Source organism: Populus alba, chromosome 5 (assembly GCF_005239225.2).
Source record: "Populus alba chromosome 5, ASM523922v2, whole genome shotgun sequence".
NCBI classification, from domain to species: domain Eukaryota; kingdom Viridiplantae; phylum Streptophyta; class Magnoliopsida; order Malpighiales; family Salicaceae; genus Populus; species Populus alba.
This window is the reverse complement of record NC_133288.1, coordinates 12,701,638-12,724,541: the sequence shown is the minus strand read 5'-3', so window position 1 is coordinate 12,724,541 and position 22,904 is coordinate 12,701,638. Positions and strand designations below refer to the sequence as shown.

At 31.6% G+C, this 22,904-nt stretch overlaps 2 pseudogenes; one reads left to right on the top strand and one right to left on the bottom strand.

The window, feature by feature from the left end:
* Positions 1-4,219: 4,219 nt before the first annotated feature.
* LOC118029923 (probable receptor-like protein kinase At5g24010) lies at positions 4,220-7,189 on the bottom strand (annotated as a pseudogene).
* Positions 7,190-15,198: 8,009 nt separating this feature from the next.
* LOC118029916 (cytochrome P450 81E8-like) lies at positions 15,199-16,815 on the top strand (annotated as a pseudogene).
* Positions 16,816-22,904: the final 6,089 nt, after the last annotated feature.

The window sequence follows — 22,904 nt, the reverse complement described above, 5'->3', positions numbered from 1 at the left end:
GTAATAAAGTTTTTACAAGAAGGTAAATAGGCAATACAAAACATAATCTTTCATGCACAGTGCACGATCACCGATTGTCTATATCGATGGATTATAGTCCATCGACATTTCACAGAGAGGTGCACTAGAAATGCCATAATCACCGATGATTGTACAGATAGATTACAGTCCGTTGGCATTTTCATAAAAAGCTGCACTGGAAAATCACCTACGACTATACAGACAGATTACAGTCCGTCGGCATTTCACAAAGAGTTGCACTAGAAATGCCACAAGATCACCTACGACTTTGCAGACAAATTACAGTTCATCGGCATTTGTCAGCAATTCATAATTACAGATAAATTCACCAACAGATGGTGCAAATTCCAAAGGGCAGGTATTAAATACATTTCTGACACGTGCCGTTGCCGATGGAATTACTGATGAACAACGAAAAATATGGAGGGTAATTAAAAATTTTAGTGTGAAATTCAAAATTTATCGATGGATTTTCGAAACATCACCAACGAAATAATTAAAAATAATATCATTTAAATTGGTTGTCGGCAATTTCATCGGTAAAACTATGCTATAAATCTCAGTGACCGCCCTTTCAGTTCATTTCTTCATCTCCTTCGTTTCACAGCTCTCTTTTTGTTTTTTTTTCCTCTCATTTGTTTCAAATTTCTTGTTTTTTGCTTGTAATCTCTAATTATATCTTCAACAAATTAAAAGTTATGTATTTCCTCTACTTCATTTGCTTTAAGATTTTATTTTATTTTATTTGTTCTGTGTTTAGCTATTGTGTTTTTGTTATTTTTTTTGTTTTGGTATATTTTTATAATGTAGATAAAGTCTTGAAATAAACACATTATTAAGATAATCATTTTTTATTCCTAAAGTCTATATTTTATTTTAATTTGTTCAATATATTTGTTTTTTGTATTGCCATAATAATTGAACACTTTGTTAAATTTTAATTGTTATTGTTCAATTTCAATTATTTTCATTAATTTTAATTGTTATTTGTATAGATGTTAGGTTATATACAATATTTTTGAATGGGGTCAATTGGTTTGCGGCTCTTATCAATATTTTGCAGGTTTAAAATTTTGGGTAGTCTCCGGTGTAAGGGAGGTGCTGCCAATTTTTTTTTTTAAACAATCAAATTTAATTATATAACTATTCATATAAAATTATGTAGATGCGTAGAACAAAATCAACAAATTAGCAGCGAGGAGGACATGCCCTTAGGTGCCAATCAAGAAGAGGCACTTGCGTCGTTTACTGATGTTGCCTCTTTCCAGCGCGGTTTCAAAGAGCAAAGTGGCGTGCTTCATATATAGTAGAATCAATTCACCGACACAAGTACGAGGGACACGATGAAAGAACGACCTTTCAATGTAAGTTTTTTCGGTTTTTAGTTTTTTTTTTCTTATTTATAACATAATTCATGAACAACTAATAATATTTTATTAATTTAATTTTATTTAAGTTCACAAACATTGAGACCGCCTGAGTAATATGATCAGCGTTTAAATTCTCGATAGAGATTCCATTATTTCAATAGAGTCTGGTATCCAAACATCCTGAGATGGATACCAAATATCGATGCATGTTTGATAAATGTTGAGGTTGGTGTTAATTTCTAATTTCCAACCTATTTTTAATATAATGTAACATAAATTATTATTTTTATTTTGAATAATTATTATTTATATGAACACAAATTCAAGTGCGACAACACACTTGACAAATGTTGTGAGAAGGTGTGAAAAAATCACGCGACAATTAAGTAACATTTGAAAAACAATACTATATTTTTTTAAAATCTAATTTCTCACTATGGAAAGTAGGTACGTGATTTTTGGTATGAAGCATAAAAAAAGGTAAAAAAAAAACATGTGAGATGGACGATCTTCAAAGCTGGTACAACGTGGCGGTTTGGAGGGATTTCAAATTACTATACATCTTGGAAGATATATGGCTACAATATATTGAGCACGTGATGTATGAGTGGTTCACACAATGCTCAAAGTTTCTTAGGGCCTCCTCATACAAGGTAGCCATAGATTCATTAGTTACACTAAAAATATCTATCATGACTTAAAAAACTCTTAAGATTTTGGAAAAATGTTACTTAAATAGAGTTTTCTCACCAAATTTCAACAAAACACGACTAGAGTTCCTTTGAATGTAGCTCTATAACTCAAATCACAACTGAAATTCCTCTGTAGTGAGTAGAAAAGAAACAAGACTATTTTTTTATGGTAATTTAATGGCCTGGTTTACAAGTCATAAAATGATGAACAACTTGCCTAAATTGTTAAATCGAACTAAGATAAGAAAAGGTGTAATTGTTTTGATTTTATGAAAGTGATAAAATGAGAGAAGTTGCAAACATTATATATGCATGCTCTCCATTAAGAGTGCCCTATAATCTCTCAACATTTAACAACTTCCTATTTGTTAGTTTCAAAACTTAAAAGTTGTAAATCTTTCAAGATTTCCCTCATGTGGATGTCATAATTGTTCTTGGGAAGATGAAATGATGTGACTTATATCTACATTTGGGATCGGCATGGATACAAGATAAAGTCTTCGTTTCATGACATTTTAGGGCATTGATTAGACCTAAGATTTGCCATATCCATTACCTAGCTAACCTAGACAAATCTACCATGAATTTTAGTACATTGAGCATCTAGTCAAGCTTTATTATTTCTTATGTTTTACAAATATACATTTAAAATTAATAAGAAGGCATGCAAATTAACATCTAGAAACTCATATATCAATCACTCTTTATTGACCTAATAGGTACTCCATTGTTCTCTGAATTTAGAATTAATGATTGATGGAGCAACATTCAACAAAAAGTGATTAAGGTAGATGAGCTTGACAAATGAGTTTCAAGTTATGAATTGCTATGCCTTCTTATTAATATTGGAAGAATATTTGTAAAACATAAGTAGCAATAATTGTTATATACTCAAGTAACTATAAACAAGTCACAAAATAAGAACTAGAAAGCTTATTATTTCACAATAGGGATTGTCTTTGCTGGAAAATAACAAGTAACATAACATGCTAACATATTTGGTTGGGCTACAATTTACATTACAAAATGCTAATGCTTCAGCATATTGAGGAAATTTAAATAAAAAAGGTTTAGTTTATGCCAAACAAGAAAATATTTATCATATTCAATACAATATTGGATTGCCTGCAATATACTAGATGGGTTTACTATTTTTATAAACTTAATTATAACGAAGCTTAAGGAAAATTGCATTGGATTTTGGCATTTTTAACAAAAAAAAAAAATAACTAGGTTAAGAAGTTGAAGAAGAAACATTGCATTGGTCATGACACCTATAAAACATGTTCTATATAGAGCTTTGGGGACCTTTTGATTCTTAGGTTTGTTCAGTTGTATGATAGGTATAACTTTGAAGGTTGTGTTTTGTATGTAACAAAGTATATTGAAGAAGATGATAAATACAAGTGCTTAGAGAATAAGAATATTTATGCATGCAAGAAATGGAAGAATTAAATTTACCTAGTGTTTCATGTGTCTTTTTAAACCCATGAAACACACCAATCTACATGATGAATGGGGCATGTATAGAAAAACACTATTTGACCTAATTCAAAGGCAATTATTTGAGTTAATTAACCCTACTAGTTGATGGTTACATTGTTTATTAAAAACAATATGGTGTTAAATGGATCATATTTTAGTATTGACATGCTTTAATATTATTCTATAGACCTAACTATGATAAGAAGGGTGCCACTAACATTTAGTGCTAAGTACCAACGACATAAAGGGTAGGTAAGGAAATATAGATCGGCTAATTCTATTTGGGTTTGCAGAAATTAGATTCAAATTTATCCATTGAAAGACACAATGAGCTCAAATAATGGTTTACATGTAGTGAATTAGCTAGTTAGACCAATTTGAAGATCGTGTCAATTGGATCAACTCGACTTCTTAGAAATTAGGTTAGTCGAATCAACTAAAATTTCTAAAGATCATGTTAACCGAGTCAACTAGGTTTCTTGAAAATCATGTATTCTTTCTAATGCTTGTTCCTAAAAAGAAAAGTTAATTCTTAGGATGCAATGTTTGAATAAAAGTGGTGGCCTGTCAAGTTTTGAGCAAGTCATCTTGATTTGCTTGGTCTCATATTTAGTACCTAAAATTGAGCCCATGATTCGTACAAATCTATCATGAATTTCAATTTCAGTAAATTTAGCATCCAATCAAACTTTATTATTATTTATGTTTTACAGATATGCATCCAAGGGATAAATATATTAGCATCTAAAATCTGTCAAGCTATCAATCTCAATCACTCTTAGTTGAACAGGCACTTCCAACCCAGAGAATTACTAAGGCATTTGGTGTAATTGATAAAGCTTGTGAACGTAGTTGCTGTTATTTAGAACTTCTAATCTGACAACATGAATTAACTAGAGCATATACTCAAATGACTTCAAAGTCCATTCGTTGCTGGAGAAATTTGATATAATAATAGGAGGTACTGAGAGCTCATTCCTTACTCGTGGAGATCATCTGGAATCGTTAATTCTTAGTTGGGATACATTACAGTATCTGTTGTATCTGAGAAATCATCAACTGGGAACATATTAGATCTCATGTTCTGCATAACTGGGAGTGCTGAATCTGATGAAACACCTGTTATGGTGGTGTCCTCATGTGCCTCTCTATGCACTGCAGTCTGTTGAAGCTGCATTGCGTATTCTAAATCCCAGCACACATCATGCATATTAGGCCTGTCTGCTCCTTGGGGCTTCAAACACTTCTCGACTATTTCACCAAATTTTCTCAGTGAATTAAGGTTGATGTGACCTGCTAGTAGAGGATCAATAATCTTTTCAAGCTGCCCTTCCTTTTGCCAAAAACATCCCCCATTCAGCTAAGTTATTTGCTTCCTTCTGCTGTGAGTCTACAACAGGGGGTCGAGCACAAAGCACCTCAAGAAGAACCACACCAAAAGCATACACATCTGATTTGTTGGTTAACTGAAAAGTTCTGAAATATTCAGGGTCAAGATAACCAAAAGTACCTTTTAAAACCCATGCTTATATGGTCCGGATCAGGCATTCCTTGTTGAGAAAGACCGAAAATCAGCTACTTTGGCCACGTAATGTTCATCAAGTAAGATGTTTGTAGACTTAACATCACGGTGAAAGATTCCTCCATCTGGACCAGTATGGAGGTAATGGAGACCTTTTTGCTGAGCCAATACAGATTTCAAGCCTTTGTTTCCAAGTCAATTCAGCTTTTTTGCAGATGGATTCTTTAAGCACTCCTTCCTTGCTGTATAAGTGGTCCCTCAAAGTCCCCTTTTCCATGAATTCAAAAACCAATATCATCTCCGATCCTTCATCGCAGTAGCCAACCAAGGAAACAAGATGCCGATGTTGAATCTTTGAAAGGACCATGACCTCAGTTTGGAACTCTGGAAGACCTTGGCCATGGCTTGAATCGCTTCGTTTCACAGCCACCTTCATACCACTCTCAAGAGTTCCTTTATAAACTTTGCCAAACCCACCCTCACCAATCAACAACTTTGGATTGAAATTATGAGTCGCCGCCAGTATTTCAGCTAAAGACATCTTCAGTTTGAGGTTTAAATTAGTAACGTTGGAGGAGGCATTTTCAGTTCTTTCAGTTATCCAACTGGGAGACCTCCCTTTTCCATAAAGAAACTCAGCTTTTACGGGCTTTGGTCGCTTTAATCTCAAACATAATGAGAATAATAAAATCAAAACCAAGACTAGAGCCCCACCTCCAGCTGAACCAATTATGAGAGCTAGATGTTTTTTTGTCTCATGTTCATCAACAGGCACTACAATTCTCGTGTTCCCCACAAACTCCATGATCTCCAATCCATTCAGAAAAGCAACTTTCTCAATAGAATTATTTCTTGGGGCTATACTAAAACTCATATATCCGGAATCATCAGAAGGAACCACAAAATCGTAGAAAAATGGAGATGCCATATCACTAGCCCCTTTAGAATAAGGATCGATCTCACGACTGAAATTGGTAGATATATAGAGATCAAATTTCACAGTACCTGGTGAATCACTGATAAAGTCACAAAAGTGCAGACGAACAAGATGCCTAGCTTTCTTACTCACGTTAAAACGCCAAGTTATATTTTCTACACTCGCTTCTCTGCAAGTTATGTACACAGACTCGGGGGCAATTTCTTGGACAATCAACCCTTGACTGGCCTCATGAAGTTTACCACTATAAGAAAGGTTTGCGTCCGAACCTCCAAAAGCTAGATAACCATCATCTGGTACCCAATTCCTCCACAGGGTATCGTTAACTTCTGGACCTCCAACATTGATCCTATAAAGTGTCCTAAGAGCTCCATGAATTGTTGAATTATCCATGGAGAAATTTTGTGGGAGAAGAAAGGCTTCTATGGCATTCACGAAAGCATAAGTTGTTTCTTCAGCTGGTTCAAAGTAGATTTTGAAATTTCCTGCAGCAATCGTGAGAAAGAACTCCTTGATCACTGGGAACTCAGTAGTACTGTTCGGGACTCTAAAATCTGTTAAAAGTGAAAAATTTGAAGCAGACACCTTGAACAAAGCATCAGCAAGATGAGTCCCTTTGGAGCTGAATGGAAAGAAATGAAGGCGGACAAGGTAGGAACCAGTTTGAGTGATATCAAGCATATACGAGGATATTTTCGTATAGATTCTAGCTGTATGATAGAGGGGTGATGTGCCGGGTAAAGGGTTTTCATTTTTGATAGATTTGCTTTTTCCTACGGAGAAGTAAGTGTTAGAATTCTTATCACCAACAAAAGTCCGGTATTCCTCAAGATCGACGTTGGTGTCTGATCCGCAGTTCATGAAGTACTTAACCGAAGGATTGTAAGATACTGAGGATGAAAGAAGAGGAAGAAGAAGAAGAAATTGAAGAAGAAAGAGAGGATGAAGAGTGAACTCCATAGAAATTGGATATTTGGTGCTTTTTCTTTGAACGGAGGAAAGGATGTCAGGAGCGGAAGATATGAGTGATAAAAGAATTGTTGACTTGTATCTGTTACTCTCTGTACAGGTGTACCTCAAGGCCACCAGGTCTGATTCATATCAATGAGAGAGTACTGGCAAGTTTGAAATTTCAGAGGAAGACTTGTTGACTTGTATCTGTTACTCTCTGTACAGGTGTTGTCTGTAATAAAAGAGATAAACCAAATGAATGAAGGAGAAGAAAAGTCACAAAGAGGTTGTTATCATCCTTGCTTGACCCAGTTTGCGAGGTCTTCGTTATAGAATCTTAGAAACTAACCTGGTTTTTGAAGAAACAACAATTATTGACCGTTCTCATTCCTCGCTTCTTACCGGTGCGGGAGTAATTTTCTAATTATCTTTGGATGTGTTGTAAAAGTATATTATCTTAAAAATATTAAATTAATATTTTTATTTTTAAAATTTTTAATTATCTTGATGTGTTAAAATTAAAATATAAAAATTTTAAAAAATATTACTTTAAAAATTTTCAACTAAGAAAAGATATTCTACACAACAATATATGAAGCATACATTAAAAAAAAAAAAAAACTTTTATGTTCATTCGCTGTTCAATGTATCTTGAAGCTTAATTAAAACTTGTCCCTAATTGATTAGTAACAACAAATATGAAGGTAGTGTTTGTAATTTAATATAATAGTCCTTTTTAAAATGTTTTTTATTTATAAATATATTAAAATAATATATTTTATTATTTTAAAAATTTATTTTTAACATTAAAATGTTTAAAATAATAAAAAACATAAAAAAAATAAATATAAAACAAATTTTATTTTTGAAAAGTATAGCAATGAGCACATAAACAAACACGGTCAAAATTAACAAAAAAGAAAAAGAAAAAACTAAGTTATTAATGATTCAAAAATGTAAGGACTAATTCGAGATGACATTTATAAGGACTACTCTATTTAAAAAAAAAAAAAATACATACCTTTCATTAATCAGAATGAAGATTTTGTACAATCTATCTTAGTAGTTGAGAAAATAACAGACGTATATTCTATCTACAAATCTGGCTAACTTTGCTAAAGAATGAGTATGGTTACTGTTATGTCTTTACAAAAAAAATACAAAAAAAACTAGTAAAAGACTGTACCGTTGATATATGCTATGATGTGGGTTGGAACAAGTTTTTTTAACAAAAAAAAAAAAAGAAACAGTTAGGTACTCTTAATGTTTTTCTAATAGAAAACAAATTAAGTTGTGTGAAGATTAACTCAATGTGACCCAATCTATTGATGAGTCTAAAAACAACTTGATTAAAAGATGAAGATAGAAAAAATTTAATTTAAAAAAAGAACACAATAAAGCTACTTGATTCTACTAGGGTTAACCCACAAAACATGTGACCCAAGTTATGAAATTATAAATAACCACTACTAGAAAGATTTGCTTTAAAACTAATGAAATTACTGATGGAATAATTCTGTCAGTAATTTGTGAAGATAATTACCGACGGACACCATTTCGTCTGTAATTTAGTTTGTATTATACCGACGGAATTTAGAGACAAAATATTCATAATTAAAAAAAGATGATTTGTTGATGTGGAACTTTTTACGAGCGATTTTATCGACAGAATCACTAAGGGATTCAAACCAGGATCTCCGTACAGTGACATGACCAATTCACCGTCAAACTTGCCAATGGAATCATCGACAAAAGTATTTTGTCAGCGATGTCATCGGTAAAAGTGAATATATCACCACTCTACCGATCCTCTCATCCCCTATTTCTCATTCTTCTTCCCTATCCCAACTCTCCCCTCCCAAACTACAAACAACCAGCCCTTCTAAAAAAATATCTCCCTCTTCTCACCACAAGTCATATTTCTTTAAGTTTTGTGGTTACAATATCCATGTTATGATTTATTGTGGATTTTATATTTTTGTAAGTAAATCTATCTTTTTTTAATTTTAACATTTAAATGTCAATTTTATTGTTTTTTTAGAATACGTATTTTGGTAGTGTATGTATATGTTTTATTGTTATTTCTCAAACAAACTTGTAGTATATGAATGTATAATTTTGTACTTGTTATTGTTTGTTTTAGATTTTGTAAAATTATATTTGTTTGTAAATTGTTGAAACTTTATTGAATTACCAAATTACATGTGTTGTGGTGAAATAATTAATAGATTGTTTAATGAGTCTGTTTTAATTTTTATCAATGCTATTGTGGAGTTGTAATTTTCATAAATTTATATTTATAAATTTGTATGGACTTGATAATTGATAATTAATATTTATGAAAAATTGTAATTAGCTCGTTGGATAATCTCGAGGTAAACCAATATTTTTGCAAATTTATTTACCTAACATAGTTAATTAATACATGTTGTCATCATAATTTTTATAGAGGTTCGATTAGAAGGTTATGGATGATCATTTATTGATGTATTGAGATTCACCTCAAGGATTGCGAAGGATGATTATTGTAAACGGGGTTTAAGTTTTATTAATTTCGCACATCTATTCCTAGAAATTTACTGGAGGCGGTATTAGGTGTCCATACAAGAAGTGTGAAAATAAAAAGTATCTGCATCCAAATATTGTAATGATGCATCTTCAACATAAAGGGTTTATAGAGAATTACTTTTTTTGGTATCCACACGGAGAAGTATTTGTTCGTAATTAGAGCATGGGAGAAAGGGTGGTTTGGCCAACTTCTAGTGCTAACAACGTGCATGGAGTTGCAAATGACAACAATAATCCTTACAGGAATATGATTATAGATGCAATGAGAATGAATCAAGGTACTGTTAGTCAATGTCTAATCGTAGAAGAAGAAAAAAAGAACTTAATGCAGATACAACTAGGTTTTTTAATCTGTTGAAATATTCCGACAACTATTTTGGGAATGACTGCACGAAACCACAGTAAATTATCGGTCGTAGCACAATTTTTCACCATTAAGTCAGATCACGGGTTGAGTGAGACCGAGTATGACAAAATTATCAAATGGACGAGAAGCATTTTACCTGAAGGGAACACAGGCTGAAAAGGAACTTCTATGCTGCAAAGTCCATGATGAAACCCCTTGGTTTAGGATACCAGAAAATTAGCATGTGCCCCAACTTTTGTATGTTATTAAAATGCTATTGGCATGACATCATTGACAGAGGAATCATAGTTGATCCTCATTATGGTCTGGTCGAAATCAACTCAAAAGCTAGACTCCGTAACGTAAATGATGTCTTTGTTTACGTAAAACAATGTCAACAAGTTTATTACACATAAACCTAGAAAGGATCGATCAAGAGTTGATTGGTTATCCATTTTAAAAACAAAAATCAGGGGTCGTATCAAGGTTGTTCAGGATGAGAACGAACACACAAGTGTGTGAGATGAAGTCTTTTAAGTTAGTGAGTTGGTTAAACCATATTGAGTTACTCCTTCGATTAACTTGGAAGAAAATTTTCGTGTTTTCGATGATAGTCTTGTTGATATTGACGTAGAGGAGTTGAATGTTGTTTTGAGCTCTAGTAGACAAGTAAAAATCGATGAAGATGATATCCATATTGAAGATTATGATGGAGCTGATGACTATTCAATTAATGACGAACAAGAAGAAAATTTTTATTTACTATCAGAATCACATAAAGTGTAAATCAATTTTTTATAATGTAATATATATTATAGATGATATTTTATAACCAAAAATATTTTTTTTATATAAATGTTAGCTGATGTTATTGTTTTGTGTGATGGGAAGTTTGTAATAAAGTTTTTACAGGAAGGTAAATAGACAATACAAACATAATCTTTCATGCATAGTGCACGATCACCGATGTCTATATACCGATGGATTATAGTTCCATCGACATTTCACAGAGAGGTGCACTAGAAATGCCATAATCACCGATGACTGTACAGATAGATTACAGTTCGTTGGCATTTCATAAAAAGCTGCACTGGAAAATCACCGACGACTATACAGATAGATTACAGTTCGTCGGCATTTCACAAAGAGCTGCACTAGAAATGCCACAATCACCTATGACTTTGCAGATAGATTACAATTCATCGGCATTTGTCAGCAATTCACAGTTACAGATAAATTCACCAACAGACGGTGCGAATTCCAAAGGGCAGGTATCAAATGCATTTCTGACCACTTGCCGTTGTCGACGGAATTACCGATGAACAACGAAAAATATGGAGGGTAATTAAAAATTTTGGTGTGAAATTCAAAATTTACCGACAGATTTTTCGAAAACATCACCCAACGAAATAATTAAAAATAATATCATTTAAATTGGTTGTCTGCAATTTCATCGGTTAAACTATGCTATAAATCTCAGTGACCTCCCCTTTAGTGCATTTCTTCATCTCCTTCGTTTCACAACTCTCTTTTTTGTTTTTTTTTTCCTCTCATTTGTTTCAAATTTCTTGTTTTTTGCTTGTAATCTCTAATTATATCTTCAACAAATTAAAAGTTATGTATTTTTCCTCTACTTCATTTGCTTTAAGATTTTATTTTATTTTATTTGTTCTGTGTTTTAGCTATTGTTATTTTTGTTTTGGTATATTTTTTATAATGTAGATAAAGTCTTGAAAATAAACACATTATTAAGATAATCATTTTTTATTCCTAAAGTCTATATTTTATTTTTAATTTGTTCAATATATTTTGTTTTTGTATTGCCATAATAATTGAACACTTTGTTAAATTTAATTGTTATTGTTCAATTTCAATATTTTCATTACTTTTAATTGTTATTTTTATAGATGTTAGGTTTATATACAATATTTTTGAATGGGGTCAATTGGATGCGGCTCTTTTATCAATATTTGTAGGTTTAAAAATTTTTGGGTAGTCTCTAGTGTAGGGAGGTGCTGCCAATTTTTTTTTTTTAACAATCAAATTTAATTATGTAACTATTCATATAAAATTATGTAGATGCGTAGAACAAAATCAACAAAATCTAGCAGCGAGGAGACATTAGCCTTTAGGTGCCAATCAAGAAGAGGCACTTGCGTCGTCTACTGATGCCGCCTCTTCCAACGCGATTTCACAGCGCAAATGCGGCGTGCCTTCATATATAGTAGAATCAATTCACCAACAAGTACGAGACACGATGAAAGGATGACCTTTTCAATGTAAGTTTTTTTTTTGTTTAGTTTTTTTTAATTATAACATAATTTATGAACAACTAATCTATATTTTATTAATTTAATTTATTTAAGGTTCACAAATATTGAGACCGCCTGAGTAATATTATCAGCGTTTAAATTCTCGATGGAGATTCCATTATTTCAATAGAGTCTGGTATCCAGACATCCTGAATGGATACCAAATATCGATGCATGGTTTTATAAATGTGAGGTTGGTGTTAATTTCTAATTTCCAGCCTATTTTTAATAAAATCACGTAACCTTCCTGAAGTAGGTTACGTGATTTTTGGTATGAAGCATAAAAAAAGGTAAAAAAAAAAAAACATGTGAGATAACGATCTCCAAGGCTGGTACAACATGGCGGTTTGGAGGGATTTCAAACTACTATACATCTTGGAAGATATATGGCCATAATATATTGAGCACGTGATGTATGAGTGGTTCACACAATGCTTACAGTCTGGTGCTCGCAACCAGAACCGATAAATTCATGGTTCGGTGACAACACACACAAGCAGTTCTGTTCCGTTTATTGCATATGTGAAATGGATATTAATATTAATTTAAAAGAAATATATTATTAAATTAATTTTTTGTTACTTAATTAATTTTTTTTTCTTAGAGGCTATGTTTTTTGGACGTGAGCCGAATCTAATAAAACTATTTGTAGAGACGCACGTGCAGAGTCAAGAACATAAAAAAAAGAAAGATACAATAATTGTTTTTTTAGGTAAAGTGAAAGTGCGATAAATATATAACCAAATATAAAAAAGGGTTTGTCTAAAGTAATATCCATTTTAGTGCGAAGGGAACAAGGATGAAATTTTAAATTAAGGAGAGGTCTCATGTACTAGATGGTTTCAAGCCACGTGATGAAATAAATATTTTATAAAAGGCTAGACGTCGGCTGGAGTGCAAGTTGGTTTGTCTCGTTTGCTTTTATTAAGAACAAGCAGGAACGCGGGGCGGGCCGCGCACATGTACAAGGAGAAAAAAACACTGTTATTTTTTATTTTATTCTTCGACAAATTTCTTTTTATTTTATTTGTTAATATGAGATTATTATTTATTTTTTAATATAAAATTATTTTAAAAATTATACTTTATAAATTTTTTTATTTTTATTTCTACTAAATTATATATAGGTTCCTATAGATATGTTGGTAGTGAGGTTTTATAATTTTAGTTTTTTTTTCTTGATTTTAACATTAAATATGTTGGTAGTGAGGTTTTATAATTTTTTATTTATTTTTTTATAAATTATCTCAATTTCATTAAGCGGGTCATAATTTTAATAGGTTAACCCGGGTTGAATCAGATTATTTTTTTATTTTTTTCTAATTGATGTTTTTTTTCAATTTCATCATTCAAAATTAAATTGGTTTAGTAGGTTGACAATGTTGACTCTGTTTAGTTTTTAGATCCATTTTTAATTGAATGTTTTTTTAATTGGGCTTTGTAACTTTTTCATTGGTTTTCTATATGGTTATCTTGACCTCATGACTCGGGTTATAAGTTTGGCAAGTTGACCTAGGTTACCTCAATTTATTTTTTTGTCATTTTTTAATTGAATATTTTTTTATTTCCATTCACCATTCAATAACTCAATCTTAGTTTTTTTTTTTTCAATTTATCCTTTCAATATTAAATTGTTTGAGAATTGAAGTATTTATATATTTTTTCAATTTATTTTTTGTAAAGTTATTCATGACCTCATGGATTATTTTTTCTCCTCAATTTCAATATTCAACATTGGATTTAAGGTGAAATGGAAACTTTATGAATTTTTTATAATATATTTGTATTAAAATCTATCTCGATCTTATAAACTCAGGTCTCGATCTTATAAATAAGGTCTCGAGCTTAATAAGTTGACCCAAGTTGACATGGTTTTTGTTTCCTCTTTTTTAAATTAATTTTTTTATCTCATTCTTTAACATTGGAATTGGTTAGTAATTGGGCTTCATTGTTTTTATTTACTATCTATAGGGTTTCCTCAATTTCATGACCTGGATCCCGTGAATTTAATAGGTTAATTAAGATTGACTCAAAAGTAGTTTTATATGTTTTTTTTTATTTATTTTTAAAAATTTTATATTTTAACATTGAGATTGATTAAGAATTGTTTTTAATAATTGATTTTTTGACCCGAGTTATAGATTTGACAGATTAATATAAATCGATTCAATATGCTATCATCTAAATATTTTAAAAATAAAATTCATTAAATATATCATACGTACTAATATTTTTTAAAAATAAAAAATAACATCTTATTTTGAATTTATGCCTATTTTATCAGAAAACATGATAACAATAATTGAATAACTTATATTTTATTAAAGAAAAAAACTACTTTTTATATTGCGGCACAGCACGGGGATAAAATAAAATAATCTAATATATACTTGTGTTCCTCCTGTAATTGGCTGGCCTAAACAGTATAACTGCAACCCAGAAGACATTTCGCACACTGGGCAGCCGTAAATTTTGGCGATTTCATTTTCGATCATCTAGATGGTCTCGCATCAACCGAAACACATCGTCAAAGTCGGCCGAAAAATTCGTCCTGCATTTCTAGACCTCCCTTCCGCCCAAATTCACCAGTCATTTCCAAGTTCCTTTAGAAATTATTTCCTCCAGAAAACTTAAAAGTCCATTATAGGGCTGTTCAGTACGCAGTACTGGGTGCTGGGAATCGAAAAGCTCAACGTTAAAATTCTAAGTCAATGAAACTGCCTTTCTAGATGCAGCCATTAATTTCCTCGTAGAAATTCCCCAATGTGCCAAAGAAGAATGATCAAAAAATAATTTTAAATAATATAAAGAAAGAAAGTTAATTTTTGCTTACATCTTTTGTGAAAAAAAAAAGAAAAAGAAAAAAGAAAAATGCAACTGACAAGCGACTTTTAAACAGCAGCAGAAGTGCAAACACTCTTTTATATAATGTGGATTGTGTTGAAATCAGACAAGAACTGATTATACTCAGTCCATACAAAATGGAAGACAACCATGATTTACTCATTTCTGTGTCTTTTACTTGCTATTTCTTGCAGTTAAGTTGTTGCCTACAAACTAGAAAAAAACGTAGAAATCTCCCTCCAAGCCCTACCAGCTATTCCATTTATCGGTCATCTCCAATCTCCTCAGACAACCCATCCATCGAAGTCTTGAGACCTCTCAAAGAAATATGGCCCAATTCATATCTCTTCGACTGGGCCCTCGACCTGTGGTGGTTGTATCATCACCGTCAGCTGTTGAAGAAATGCTTCACCAAGAATGACATAGTTTTTGCCAATCGTCCTCAGTTCTTAGCTGGCAAGTATTTGCACTACAACAACACCACCCTTGCTTCAGCCAGCTATGGCGATCACTGGCGCAACCTTCGCCGCATTTGCGCAATTGAAATTCTTCTCTTCGTCTCGCCTCAACGCATTTTTGGCCATCAGAAAGGACGAAATCAGGCGATTGGTGTGCAGACTCCATCGAGATTCTAGCGATGGTTTTGCTAAGGTTAGAACTAAGGTCCATGTTTATGGACTTCACGTTTAATATTAGTAATGAGAATGATTGCAGGGAAGCGATATTACGGTGAAGATGTGAAATTAGTTGAGGAGCCAACCAAGTTTAAGGAGACATTACAAGGGTATGCTGCCCTTAGTGAGTTGACAAATCTTGGGGACGTGTTCCCCATTTTTCAATCTGTTGATTATATGGATTTATCAAGAGGTGCACTGGGGCTCAGTAACAGGATGGATCTGATCTTGCAAGGACTGATTGATGAACTTCGACGAGACAAGAATGGAAAACACAGATGATAAATCATTTTGCTTACTTTGCAGGAATCTGAACCGAATACTATACAGAAGAAATTTAAAAGGACTTATTTCTGGTTAGTTTCATGATTTACTCTTTTTCGCTTATTTGTGAGGACTGCGCATAGCTGTTATTAAATGGTCTACTGCCCTTTGTTTTTTTTTTTGTTTTTTCTTTTTTTGTTTCTTGCAGATAATTGTTGCTTTGCTGGACAAAAACACTTGTCACATCTATAGAATGGGGAGTCTGTAATCTGTTTCAACCATCCAGATGTGGTAAAGAAAGCCAGAGAAGAATTGGATACTCAAATTGGCCATGAACGTTTAATAGATGAAATCAGATTTTTCAAAACTGCACTACCTGCAGAGCATCATCCTCGAGAACTTACGACTATATTCCAGTTGTACCACTCTTAGCACCGCATATGTCATCTGCAGATTGTGGAGGTTGAGGCTATGATGTGCCAGCTGGAACAAATTTTACTGTGAGCTGCCTGGGCCATTCATAGAGATCCCAGATATGGGAGGACCCAGAAAGGTTTAAGCCTGAGAGATTTGAGAATTGGAAATCCGAAGCATATAAGCACTTGCCATTAGGGAGAATTTGGATTGGGAAGGAGAGCTTGTCCTGGGGAGGTCTTGGCACACAAAATAATGCCCTGACCTTAGGCTCGCTGATTCAGTGCTTCGACTGGGAGGGAGTTTGGTGGAAAGGAATCGACATGACTGAAAAGATGGTCAACCTCATGAGCAGAGCGAGCCATTGGAGGTCATGTGTAAAGCTCGTCCAAACTTGAACAACATTCTGTCTTAAAGCTACCTGGATTACAGGATGTATCATCAAAATAAATTAATAAATACATCAAGAATGCTCTTTTCTCCTACACTGCTCGCAGCAATATTAACACGATCTCTCTTCGGTTTGGATAAAAAAAAATAAACCTCAGGTTAAAAGATAAAATTAAAAAAATAGTAAAAAAAAAAAACCGATGAAATTATTAAGAAATAGCCCATACGCATGGGTTGCTTTATTGTTTATTTTGCCCCGTCAAACCCGCAAACCTATGCTTAACACACAGCCACATCACATATTTGTTAATTAAGAACTTCACACTCTACTTGTAGATTGTATCGCCCAAACCTCACTTCAAGCCACGCCACTCAAATATAGTATGAATTTGTTTCTAAATAATTAAAATAATATATTAATATTTTTGCACTCTTTGCATGAACCGTTAAAATCACCTCATGTTTTTTAGTTGTTTTACATTTATTAAAAACAATAAACAAAAAATAAACAAGAAGAAAAGAAAAAGGAACGGTACCTTCCTTGGATACCTCCAGGTTAGATGCTGATGCCCACTACTATGTCGGTGGAAATAACCACTTTACCAACCCATCTAAGGTGGTCCCCCCGTGGTAAAGTTTGGGACCAAGAGATTTGCTCCTCTATGGTCTCAGGTTCGAACTCAGGTTGCTCATATAATGGCCACTAGAGGCTTACATGGTCCAGTAACTCAGGGCCCCGTGGGATTAAGTCGAGGTGCGCGCAAGCTGGCCCAGACACCCCACATTAATCTAAAAAAAAAAAATAACCACTTTGCACTTCTTGGATGCCTTTCGGTGAGCGTCGGCAGAGTCGATGTTTGGTTGATTAGGCACTTAATAATTAACAATACTCTAAAAGGCGTGAAAGAACACTTAGCTTTCTCATGCCTTTAATACTTTCCCATTATTAATATATTATATTATTATAATTATTATATTATGTTATATTATATTATAACATATACTAAAAAAGTAAATAAAACGCCCAACTGTTTTTTTTTTTTAATGATTTTTTTTATTTGATTTAGTTTTGTTAGTGTTATTTTTTTATTTAATTTATCAAACTTTCATGACATGGATCCCGGATTTGGTAAGTTAACATGATTTGAAGAGTTAACTCAGATTTTTTCTTTTAATTATTTTTTTCATTTAGTTTAGTTTAGTTTTTAATGTTAAATTTCTTTCTATTTAATTATCAAATTTTCATGACATGTATCTCGGCCTTGATAGGTTAACTTGGTTTGACGGGTTAACCAGTTAATTCTAGGTAAACCCATCATTTTTTTTTATATATCTATTTAGTTATTAACTTTCATGAAGCAAATCCCAGGTTTGACAAGTTAACTTAGTTAATTCATATTTTTTTTCTTTTCTTCATTAATTTTTTTCTTCCTATTGACTTTTTTTCTTTATTTTTTTCTTTTTAATTAATATATTTAATCATCAACACTTTTATGACACGACCTTATAGCCAAACCCACATCCAATGCTCTTGGATTCGGTGTTGCAGTTTAGACTCATTTAAACTTAAGTCATGTAAGTTTAATATTATTGTTAATATTATAAATATTATTCTTGGGTTAAGCGTTGCATTAGACCAAAACTTTTGAGTATATATTTGCAGAAATACCTAACACTCTTAGATCTTAGGTTTTTTTTTTTATATATTTTTTTATGCAAGAAAAAAAAAATTAACTCGTGGCGTATGCCTTTATTTTTTTTTCTTTTCCTTTTTCTTTTTAAGCCTTTTACTGTGAACTGCACAGTGCAGTTCACAGTGAAAAAGCTTATGCTTTAATTTTTTTTTTGTTTATAGTTTCTTAATATTAAATTTTTTCTGTTTTAATTATCTGGCTTTCATGACATGGATCCAGGTTTGATGGTTTAACCCAGTTGATTCTGATTTTTTTTTCTTTTTCTTCATTAGTTTTTTTCTTCCTATAGTTTTTTTTTTCCTTTCCTTCTTCCTTTTTAATTAATCTTTTTCTTTAAATTTTGTTCATTAATATTAATTTTTTTTTCTATTTAGTTATCACACTTTCATGACACGAATCCTAGGTTTTGACGGGTTAACCTGATTTGGCGAGTTAACCTAGTTGATTCGGATTTTTTTTTCTCATTAGTTTTTTTCTTTCGATTTCATCTTTTAATATTTGTATGCAGTTTTCAGTAAAAAGGCTAATGCCTTTAGTTTTTTTTTTTTTGTGCCTTTCATTATGGACTATACAGTGCAGTCCACGGTGAAAAGGCTGATGCCTTTTTTTTTAATTAATTTTTATTTTTATTTTTTTTGATATTAAATGTTTTTCTATTTAGTTATCAAACTTTCATGACACGGATCTTAGGTTTGACGGGTTAACCAAGTTAATTTAGATTTTTTTTTCTTTTTCTTCATTAGTTTTTTTTCTTATAAGTTTTTTTTCAGTTATTTTTTTTTTGAATTAATATTTTTTTATTTAATTTAGTTTCATTAATATGAATTTTTTTATATTTAGTTATTGGTTGATGTCTTTTTTCTATTTAGTTATCTTAGGTTTGGCTAATTAAAGATTTTTTTTTTTTTGCTTTTTTTTTGTTTTTATGTCTTTGATATGAATTCACAGTGCAATCGACAGTGAAAAGGTTGAATCAGCCTTTTGTTTGTCTTGGTTTTTTTCATTTAATTTAGTTTGTTAATGTTTAATGTTTTTCTATTTAGTTATCAAACTTTCATGACACGAATTCCGGGTTTGACGGGTTAACCTGGTTTGATGGGTTTGCCCAATTAATTATAGGTAACCCGTCAATTTTTTTTTTCTATTTAGTTATCAAACTTTCACGACATGAATCCAAGGTTTGACGAGTTAAACTGCCTTGAAGGGTTAGCCTAATTAAATTCAGAATTTTTATTTTTATTTTCTTCATTAGTTTTTTTTCTGTCTGTTGGTTTTTTTTTTCTTTTAATTAATCTATTTAATTATTACATTTCTATGACACGATCTTATAACCAAACTTACATCCAAGACCATTGTTGTCTGGAATTGCAGCCAAACCACTTTAAACTTAGGTCATGCAAGTTTAATGTTATTATTAATATTATAAATATTACTCTTTAGGTCAAGCGTTGCAGCCAAACCTAAGATTCTTGAGTATAACTTTGCAGAAAGACCTAACGCTTTTAAATCTTAGTTATTTTTGATATTTTTTTTATGTAAAAAACAATTGACCCGTGACATCGCGGGGGTCATATAATTAATAGTTTCTAAAACTAACAATTTACTCATGAAAGTTTAACTCGGATGGTATTTGTAATTTTTACATTCCATTTTTTTAATAAATCTTAAGTAGAAGACTTATCCTTTTTAAAAAATAATAATAAGATAATACACATTTTATTTTATATAGAGTGTTTTTTTTTTAAGATAAAGAAATTTAGTATTTCACACTCCACCTTCATACGATAATTAGTATGGTAAAAAAAATATTTTTAGTTTTAAAATACTTTTAAATTTTGTATTTTTTAATTTTTCATATGACTGCATCAAAATCAATATCAAAACACTTAAATAATTAATTTAATATTTTATCAAACCAAATATATTTTTAAAATACACTCAAATACAAAAAAAAAAAAAAAAAAAAAACTGTGCATTAATCTCTTCTCTTGTTCGTATGAATTTCTATGAATTATTATGATGAATTCTATATTTATTTCATAATCCTCCTTGCCTGCAATTCTCCTTCAATCGTAGACATCGAGGTCTCAACCTGCAGCGGAACTAACCAGAAGGGTGCTTGTCAGCTGTTGTCGTTGGAACAGGTATCCATGATTTTTTTAAAATTATTATTTTAATAAATATTTTAAAAATAACTTTATAACAACCTCAAACATCGTCTAAATATTAATTACAACAAGAAGTCGTGGGTATGTAGGACGGCGGCAAGATAGGATGGTACTAATATTTTAACATAGAGGATGAAGAGATGAAATAGGAAGAGGGATGGGAGGTAATAGAGCATATAGCTTTAGCAAGGGAGAGCATGAGTGGTTGGAGTGACCTGTTTACATTTGTAACAGTCCAAACGGTTTAAGGTAATTTTTATTTAAAAATAAATTAAAATAAAAAAAATTAAAATTATTTTTAAAATTAACACATTAAAACCATTTAAAAATATAAAAAAATTATTTTAAATAAAAACAAAAAAATTAAAATTTTTTAAAATATAATTTATATTAATGAAATTTTACCGAAATTTCAACAAGGTTATCGATAATTGTCTGTCTTTCAAGGCTTCTATATCTACATAGGCTATTCATTTTAATTTCTATACTAAAAAATGTTTTCAACATTGCATAGTCCGTTCATCTTTCAGTATTTAGATCTCATATATTCTCAATAATACAACTTCAAAACATACATTAGATAATAGGAAAAATTATTAAACAATCATACATGATTATTTTATACAAGGGAGGCAACATTTGATGAAAACAAACTCTAAACTCCATCTTATTCTCTTAAATGAAACTCTTAAAAAACCCCTATGAGGCCACCCATTAGGCAGAAAGTTTTGAGAGATAGTAAACCTAGCCATCATACTTCGAAATCGTTTGGGAACGCGGTTGAAATCGCATTTTCAAAAAAATTCAAATTTTATTTTTTTGTTAGAATTTAATATGGTTTGTATATTTTTGAATCGTTTTGATGTGCTGATGTCAAAAATAATTTTTAAAAAATAAAAAAAAATCATTAGCATGCATTTCAGCACCAAAAGTTATTTGAAAAGCAACCACTACCACACTGCTAAACATATTCTTTATCTCTCCCATATAAAACCCTAAAAAAAACCAAGAAACCTAGCCACCTCATTACCTCCCTCGTTGAATTATGGCCACCTACACAATTTCAACCACCAAAAGCTTCATCATAACATTCCTAGCTACATAGCAACTCATGGAAACACAAAATCTAAGAGGAAAAAGAAAAAAAAAGAAGAAGATGAAAAACAAAATTGTTAGTAGAAAAGATAACATGCCAGTTAAAACTTCTCGACCACTATTCTTTCTCATTAAAGGGAGCTAAGCAACATCTTTATAAATAAGAAAAAGATAAGGTGATACAGCCTATGGATATAGTCACCCTCTTTCTCTTCCCTCCAATAAGCTCAATGATGCATTGCAAGGCACGCTCTCCAAAAACAATAACATCAAGGGCAAAAAAAGGCTGACCTTTAAATGGCCAAGTCTCTCTCCCTAGAGGGATATGACAGACACCTCCACTACCATTGGAAAGAAAAAGAGTTTGTTCTTCTTGCAAACCAGGCCACTCTCCCCCATTCCTTATGGTTTAGTCAAACAATGTGACATAACTTGAGCTTGCTGCTAAGATTTCAACATTATTTCACCACTTTCAGCTATTATTAAAGCCTTTTCTTGCCCACCACTTCAAAAGATATTTTTGTGTTTGAATAATTTTCATTAAATTAGTTTTGTACTTGAGTGATGATGGCAAAGTCCTTACATCTTACACCTTGTTTTATTTTTCATGTCGGTTTGGATGTTTGAGAAGTAAGTTACACTTGTTTCTTCACAAAATTTGTATATTGATAGAATTTATAAGTTGTCTTACAAAAATCATATATCGTATATATGAGCTCCTTTTCTGCTAACATTTGATATGTTGATAGGTCTTTTAATTAGAAATCCAAAAAAATTAAGTTTGTACCGAATTAACTTCTCTAACTCAAGATATTCAAGTCAAAATAACTGAATGTCAGAACTAGCAGATACTTGTCTTTAAAAGTTGTGATTTTCATGCTCTTTTTTTTTTTCCTTGCCATATATGTATAAAAATATATGGATGTTAGCTTTCTAATACTATTTTAATCACTTGATTTTGATCTCTACAGCTCTCAAGTTTTGTATAAAATATTGATCAAAGAGAAAATCTATCAATATTCAACATGGGTTGGAACATGGTTTGAATTTTATTTCCACATTACTCCTTTTCAAATCTTACATTCAAAAGTACTTGCAAAACATAAAATAAACAATATCAAGACATTTTATATATAAAACATGGGCAAAATACTACA